Below are 7196 nucleotides of genomic sequence, written 5' to 3' on the forward strand. Positions count from 1 at the left end.
GGTAAAAAGTAATAACAACGGTAGGGAAAAGTGAATTGTCAAGGTTAGCATCACAGAGTCAAAGGGCTGGGTCCTACATTCACGGAATTCTGAATCTTTGGCTCCACAAATCACATTTACCGAAAGTAAGGCTCAACCAAACACAGAGAAATATTACTCAAGTATCTTTTAATTTGTATAATTGAACAAGCATTACAAGCTAATTATAGAGGGCTTTACACATAAATAAATTCGAAAGCCAACGGAGAGTCCCCACTGTGCTGACTTATTTCCTTCTAAGTCAAGGTGAAGGCGTTTAGAATAAAACTGTGATCGTATCATGGAGTTTTGCACTCAGCCTTTTTCACTTACTGGTATTTTATGGCCTTTCCCCATATTGAATATAGTTTTCTTCTAAAAATCTGTAAGAGCCACCTGATATCCTGTGTGGCTATATAGTACCTTAGTGCGGTGTTAGTGGAAGTGGACCAAAATTCAGAGTCCCACCTGGGGACTCGGGCCTGGGAGAGGGGTGGTTCAGGACCCCTTGGGAGTATTGCCAACAGATCTGGGGACTTGATGGAGGCGGGTGTCTATCTCCTACTTCCGTCCTTCCCGTCTCCCTCCCGACTGTGTTCTCTGCTTCCTTTCCCGTTTTCTTAAAGAGAGTTCTTTAATTCTTATGAGGGGGCCATGCCTCCATGATCAGAACCTGGAGCCGGCTGTCTTCCTGCCCCTGAGGTCTTGAGTTCCAGGCAAGGCTTAGCTGACTTTTGGAGACTCAAGCTGGGAGAAGAGCGCTATCTGGGCTCGTCCCCTTCGAGAACCGTGGTTTCTTGCAGGCCCTCGCAGAGCTGCAAAAACGCTCTCAATATAACTGCATCTGCAGGTGAAACAGTCTGTCACACACGCCGCGTGGTCGAGATTTGCACGCACGCCGCGCGGTCTCTACCTACTGAGGACTTGCCGAAAGACCAGGAGCCTGCACAGAATCCAGCCCAAGGGCTCATCGAATGAACGCATTTCAGCCTTTGTCTCTGCAGACAGGGAAGGGCAGAGAGCCCACTGAGATCACTTAAGATCATTAAAAAATAAAACAACCCCCCCAAAAAAGTTCAAGTGATTTCTCGGACCCTAACAGGCCTGTTTGACCGACGTTATACATTTCTTTAGGTGCTAGAAGCAGGAAGTGAACATTGTACACAAACCTGCAAATCACAGGCCGGCTGGGACTTTCTGACCCTCCTCGGGCCTGCACCCCCTTCTCCGATACTCTGGCGACGACGCGAAGCTTCGGAAGACAGGGCCCTTCTGCGCAGGCAAGTCGAGGATTTGGGAGAATGTGAACACACTGGCCGCTCCCGGAGGCGGGGGGCGGACCTCTAATCCTAGCGGGGTCAGCACGGCGCCCGCCGAAGAGTAAGTGGTAACATTGAACCCCCTCCACTGACCTCGCTCTCACCTTCATGGACACGCCCACCCCTTGTTAGGTTTCCGATCGATCGCGTGCGTTCCCGAGGCCCCAGGGCACACAGGCAGTGCTGCGCCTGCGCACGGTGGTTGTCCCAGCCTGTGGGTCCCTCTGCCCGGCTGGCCGCCGGCCCTGCAGGCAAGGGTCGCACGGCCTCTCCCCTGCCGCGTGGAGCGCGCATTCCGGAGTCCCGGGCGGAAGCGCCGCGCGGCCCCCCGCTTCCCAGCGCCGGAATCTTGCTTTTCCGGGTCGTTTTCATGACTCCTTTGGCCTGGCCAGCAGTCGAGGTGTGTTTGGGTTTGGTTCCTCCTGTTTCCGTGTAAGCCAGCGACCGAGCCGCGAGAGTACGGAGGGAAGCGGTCCCTGCCAGCTCCAGGCGCACCTGCTGCGGGCTTGGCTCGGGGGCCCGCGGCTTCCGGGCGCGTTTCCTCCCTGACCCCGGTCTCGTTACTTTGAGGCGCTGCTGGTCCGAGCCCGGTCCCCAGACAGCCCTTCTGATGTTGAAACTGTCACGGAGAAAGTAGGAAAGGGAATGAGGGTGGAACATGAAATTTCCAGAAACTTAAAAAACAGGAACCCAGACATTTGAATATATAATCAACCTTAGGACAAGGAGTCAAAGAGGGTCTCACCGAGGCTCCGTAGCTCAGGGGTTAGAGCACTGGTCTCGTAAACCAGGGGTCGTGAGTTCGAATCTCACTGGGGCCTCCAGTAGCTGCCTTTTTTTTTTTTTTTTTTCATCTTTGGTAGATGATTTCAAAAGGAATGTTTCATTGACACCGGAATCAAGAACTAGAAATGAACCGACCGCATCTCTATTCCGAATTCTCAGAAAATTGCTGCGAACAAAAGGAGACGATTCTAAAATGGAAATTTCTCCTAACAAATGGAAATTGAGCCGCTGCGCCACCTGCATTACTGGTAACACCTGAAATTCAGGTGCAGAAAAAACCTGAAGAGCCACAGTGTCACTACTGCCGATATAAGCCATCGGGGAAGCTGATTTGTATGGAGCTTCAAGCCCACCCTGGGGTCCTGCCTCGTTCAGCCCCTGGAGGCCTAAAGGAATTGTGTTATAATCATGGATCTTATCGCACTTACCCAGTGGACGCTAAACTCGCCCGCAGACAGGAGTCACATCCGATTTACTCTTGTATCTCAGAGCCTGGCCAAGTGGGGACCCTAGTGTGTGCTCAGCAAAGGTTTGTTGAGTGAAGCCCAGCTAAAGACTGTACCCGGAGTGCGGCGACTCTGCAAATACCTTAGGAGGCATAAAAACAATCTGAAGGTCAAGGAGCCAAGGGCAGCAAACCGAGAAGACCAAAGAGCAACTCAGCCCTGATAACGATTCTACCAAATCTGGGACTCCTCCTTCTGGCCTCATTTTGTTGTCTCATGACTGGAATTGGCTGCCCCCAACGTGAACACTGGCTATCAGCTGAATGGCTTCCGTATGTTGCTAAAACCAATAATCCACACCAGAGATTCAACTGATGGAATCTCCCTACACCACGCTTGTATCAAATAATTAATAATATAGTAATTATAAGTATATAAGCCACAGACATATTTCTCCAGAAAGTACTTTGGAGTTTTGAAAACAATCCAACACACCTCCCTTTGCAAGGTGTTTGGAAAGGGTACTGTAAACTCTGAAAGACACATTTGATTCATTTTCGTTAAAATCAGTCAGCTTTCTGCTGCTCCCAGCTAAGGACTCTGGCTGTTCCTCAGAGTCTCCGGGGTTCGTTGTGCTTTCGTGACTTTGCGGACGCTGCTCTCTCTGCTCGAAATACACCCCCAACCACCCCCAACCCTTGTTCTGGCAAAGTCCTCCCCATCTTTCAGGATTCGGCTCGTGGGTCGCTTTACCCTCAATCTAGGCGAGCGGTGCTTTTTCTAACACCATTTGTACACCTTTATTACAGCATATGTATCAGGCCCACTAAATAACTGATGGCTTTTTTTCTCTTTTTCTTACTAAAATGGCACTTCTTGGTAGTAGATAGGAAATTCCGTGTCCGTAGTTATCGGTCCTAAGGAAACTATTATAATTCAGCACTTTAGGGGAAAAAGCAAAACTTTCTTGCTAAATATAACAAGCACTATTAATGATCTTTAACTTCTCTGTCGAAAATAATACGCCAGTGCGTTTCTTTCCCGATTCAGAAATAGCCTCTGTTCCAAAGTTGCTTTGTAAACGGGAAGCTACACTTTGCTGGCTGGGCCTCAGAGCGCTCTGGCGGTCTCCTGAGGGACCCGGGGGAGCAGAGGGAAGGGGCAGAAAGGAGAGCAGAGGGTGACAAGAAAAACTGCTTGGCAGAATAAGAAAAGACCTAAAACACGGCTTCTCATTATGATTCTGAAACTCCGAGCCGTCTCACTTGGCACAGAACTAGAGAGAAATGAAGTGAGCCTCCAAAAACCATCTCTGGTGGAATGATAGCCCAGAAATCCAAATGAAAGACTGAACTTTTCTTTTTTCACATGAATTCCTTTTAGCCTCTGTGTGTATGAAGCAGACGATTTGAGGGCGTCTCGTTTTAGTCCCCAAGGTTACTGTTTCCCCTCGTTTTGGATTATATAAGCCAATGGCTTCCACTGTTTGGTGTGTGTGTGTGTGTGTGTGTAGCCAGGGTCAAGGCCCAAGAAATTGCAAGATAAAATGTGTAACCTCATGCACGGTCAATCAAGGGGTGAAGAAGTGTGAAAGATAATGAGGCCAAAAGAACAGACTTTGGAGACATGTCCACTGGCCAAATCTGGATGTCGCAATACCCACCCCTACTTCGTGGTGCTTGAGGCCAAATGTAAAATCTGTTACTCTGATGATTCCCTGACTTCTAGAATCCACCTCACAACGCGCTCTTCCTCGTGGGGCTGATGAAAGTGAAACTATAAAAACTAAATAGGCTGAGGGGCGCCTGGGTGGCTCAGTCGGTTGAGCGACTTTGGCTCAGGTCACGATCTCACAGTTCTCGAGTTCAAGCCCTGCATCGGGCTCTGTGCTGACTGCTTGCTCAGAGCCTGGAGCCTGCTTCAGATTCTGTGTCTCCTCTGTCTGCCCCTCCCCCGCTCATGCTCTGTCTCACTCTGTTTCTCAAAAGTAAATAAATGTAAATTTAAAAAAATTTAAAAAAACCTAAATCGACTGAAAGGAGGCTGACCTCTGTAGACGGAACACACACGTCACGTCTCCTTATCCCGTCCACTGAGCACAGCTAAGAATCCCAGGCGTTAGGTGTAAACCAAATGTAAGGAGACCCTGAAAGGTGTGGAGAAGAAAGAAGAGAACTTGGGACCCGAAGAATGGCATGATGGTGAATTCCCTGGGTTTTCATTATGGGGTGTCATATTTTCGAGATTGGGTACAGTAGAGGCCTGCTGTGTGATATTTCATATACAGTACAGCATTATATACAGAGAGAGAGAGAGAGAGAGAGAGAGAGAGTTGACCTTGAACAATGTGGGAGATTAGGGCCCGGATCCCCATGCAGTCAAAGATCCAGAGATAACTTTTGATTCCCCTCAAACTTAACTACTAATAGCCTATTGTTGACCGGAACCCTTATCTATAAGAATTAACACCATTTTGTATACTGTATTCTTCTAGAAGTAAGCTAAAGAAATGTTATTAAGAAAATCCCAGGGACTGACTGGCTCAGTGAGGAGGGCATGTGATTCTGAAGCTCCCCGTGGGGCACAGAGATCATTTAAAACAAAACAAAGCCAAAAAAAAAAAAAAGGAAAAAAGAAAGAAATCACAAGGAAGGAAAGATACATTTACAATACCGTGCTATAGTTACTGAAAAATCTGCATATGAATCGACCCAGCAGTTTAGACCGTGCTTTTCAGTTTAGACCGTGTGTAGGTACACAGCGGCCTCTGTCCCCGGTTCCTGGCACAGAGCTCCCAAGTCCCTTGTAGTTTCCCCGAGTGACAAGAGCACTAGGAGCGTCTTTTGTTCTAATACTCGGTCTTTGACCTCAGTCCCTGGCGCGGAGCTGCTAAACCCTTCGGAATGTCCTCGGTGACAGGGGCGTCTTTTGTTCGAAAGGGGCGACTCCGCGTGGGGTCCTGGGTGGGGGCTGGTCACCGGAAGACGGAGCCACCATCAGGAGCTTGGAATGTTCGGCTGCCCCTACCCCCATCCTCCAGGAAGGGAAGAGGGACTAGAGATTGAGTTACTGAGCCTCAGGCCTATGTGATGAGTCTCCCTAAAAATCCCAGAAGGACAGGGTTCAGAAAACTTCTGGGTTTATGGCTAAAAGCATCTAGAAGCGCGAGCCTGAGTGGCTGCTCTGATGGCTGAGTGCGGAGGGAGGGACAGAGAGGGTGAGCCATTCTTCCGCGGATCTCAGAAAAAGGCAGGTGTTTCTTGGTGATGGGTATGTGTCTCCTCCTCTAAGGGACTGAGGCTTCTTTCCTGTAGGGAGGGGTGCCGGGTGGGGGGCTTGGAAGACACAGTCTGCCCCATGTGGCCCAACCTCACAGCAGCCAGTCCGGGCGGCGTGCGTGAGGAGGGAGAGTTCAGGAGACCAAACGTACCTCCTTGCCCACTGCAGCGTCAGCATCGTGAAAAGGCCCGAGCCGGGAAAGGAGAAAGCTTTACGCTGGGTGAGAATTTTAAGAGTTGATATCACGCTGTACCGGAAAACGAGAGTGTTCCTTAGCATTGGTACAGAGAGCTTATTCCGACGCTTGTCGGTGATGTGGGGAGACCGGAGGGCCTCTCTTTCAGAACGGCGCGGTCCTGCTGTTTCTCCGCTAGGCCCCGCGTACTCCTGTTCTGTTCACCTGCCTCGGAGTAAACCAAAGAGGTTCTGGGCCCATTCCGAGGGGGGAGGCGAGAAAGTCAGTCTTTCTCTGAGTTTCCTCCTAGGCCCCCCGGACACCGGATCCCGAGCGTGTTCGGGACACTGGCTTCCAGCAAACCCGGCTGGTGCTGCGTCAGTACCCCCTACCCACGGTGATCTGTGAAGTAACACTTCCTGTCCACCTGTCGCTCGCCCTGGATTGGCCCCCGCCCCGGATTCCTTAAGGAGAAGGACTCTGGACCTCCCTCCGATATAAACTCTTAACCGCAGGCGACAAGACTCACTCTCCTTCCCTTCCCGAGTCTTCCCGATTCTTCCAGACTCTGCGTCTGCGACACTCTTACCGCTTACACTATTCACCGAACTGGTTTCGCTTCCTTCTGGCTCCTGTTTGATTTCGATCCTGCTCGAAGCCAAAGACCCTCTTGGCTGGTCCTCTGGGAGCCCCTGTGGGTCCTCCCACCCAACCTGCCTCCATCATTAAAAATGGTGAGATTTTACTCAAGACCATTGTCATGGGGAGAGGGACTGAACCCAACTAACACAGCGCAGATCGTTGGAGAGTTACCGCCCTGAGGATGGCTAAGAGGAGAGACTTCTGACACCGGGATTCTTGTGAAAGACGGGGCCACAGCTCAAGGGTAGAGGCCGAGGAAACTGATCCCATGTCACGGCTGGGAGAATTCGTACGCAGCGGACTTTGCAGGATTCTTGCTAAACTGGGCGAGACAGGGGTGCCTGGGTGGCTCAGTCCCTTAAGCCGAGGACTTTTTTTTTTATTTTAACTTGTTTTATTTTTTATTTTTTTAAAATTTACATGCAAATTAGTTAGCAGATAGTGCAACAGTGATTTCAGGAGTAGATTCCTTAGTGCCCCTGAAGACTCTTGATCTCGGCTCAGGTCATGATCTCACGGTTTCCTGAGTTC

The 7196-nt window shown here is 50.1% G+C and overlaps 1 non-coding gene across 1 annotated transcript; it reads left to right on the plus strand.

Moving 5' to 3' along the window:
• The first annotated feature begins 2085 nt into the window (after positions 1 to 2085).
• TRNAT-CGU (transfer RNA threonine (anticodon CGU)) lies at positions 2086 to 2158 on the plus strand. Its single transcript has one exon. It is a non-coding gene; the product is annotated as a tRNA-Thr (tRNA).
• The last annotated feature ends 5038 nt before the right edge of the window (positions 2159 to 7196 follow it).

The sequence above is a fragment of the Lynx rufus genome, unplaced genomic scaffold (genome assembly GCF_022079265.1).
Source record: "Lynx rufus isolate CCGP_SWC_20201006 ecotype Redwood Valley unplaced genomic scaffold, mLynRuf1.p SCAF_6, whole genome shotgun sequence".
In the NCBI taxonomy this organism is placed as follows: Eukaryota; Metazoa; Chordata; class Mammalia; order Carnivora; family Felidae; genus Lynx; species Lynx rufus.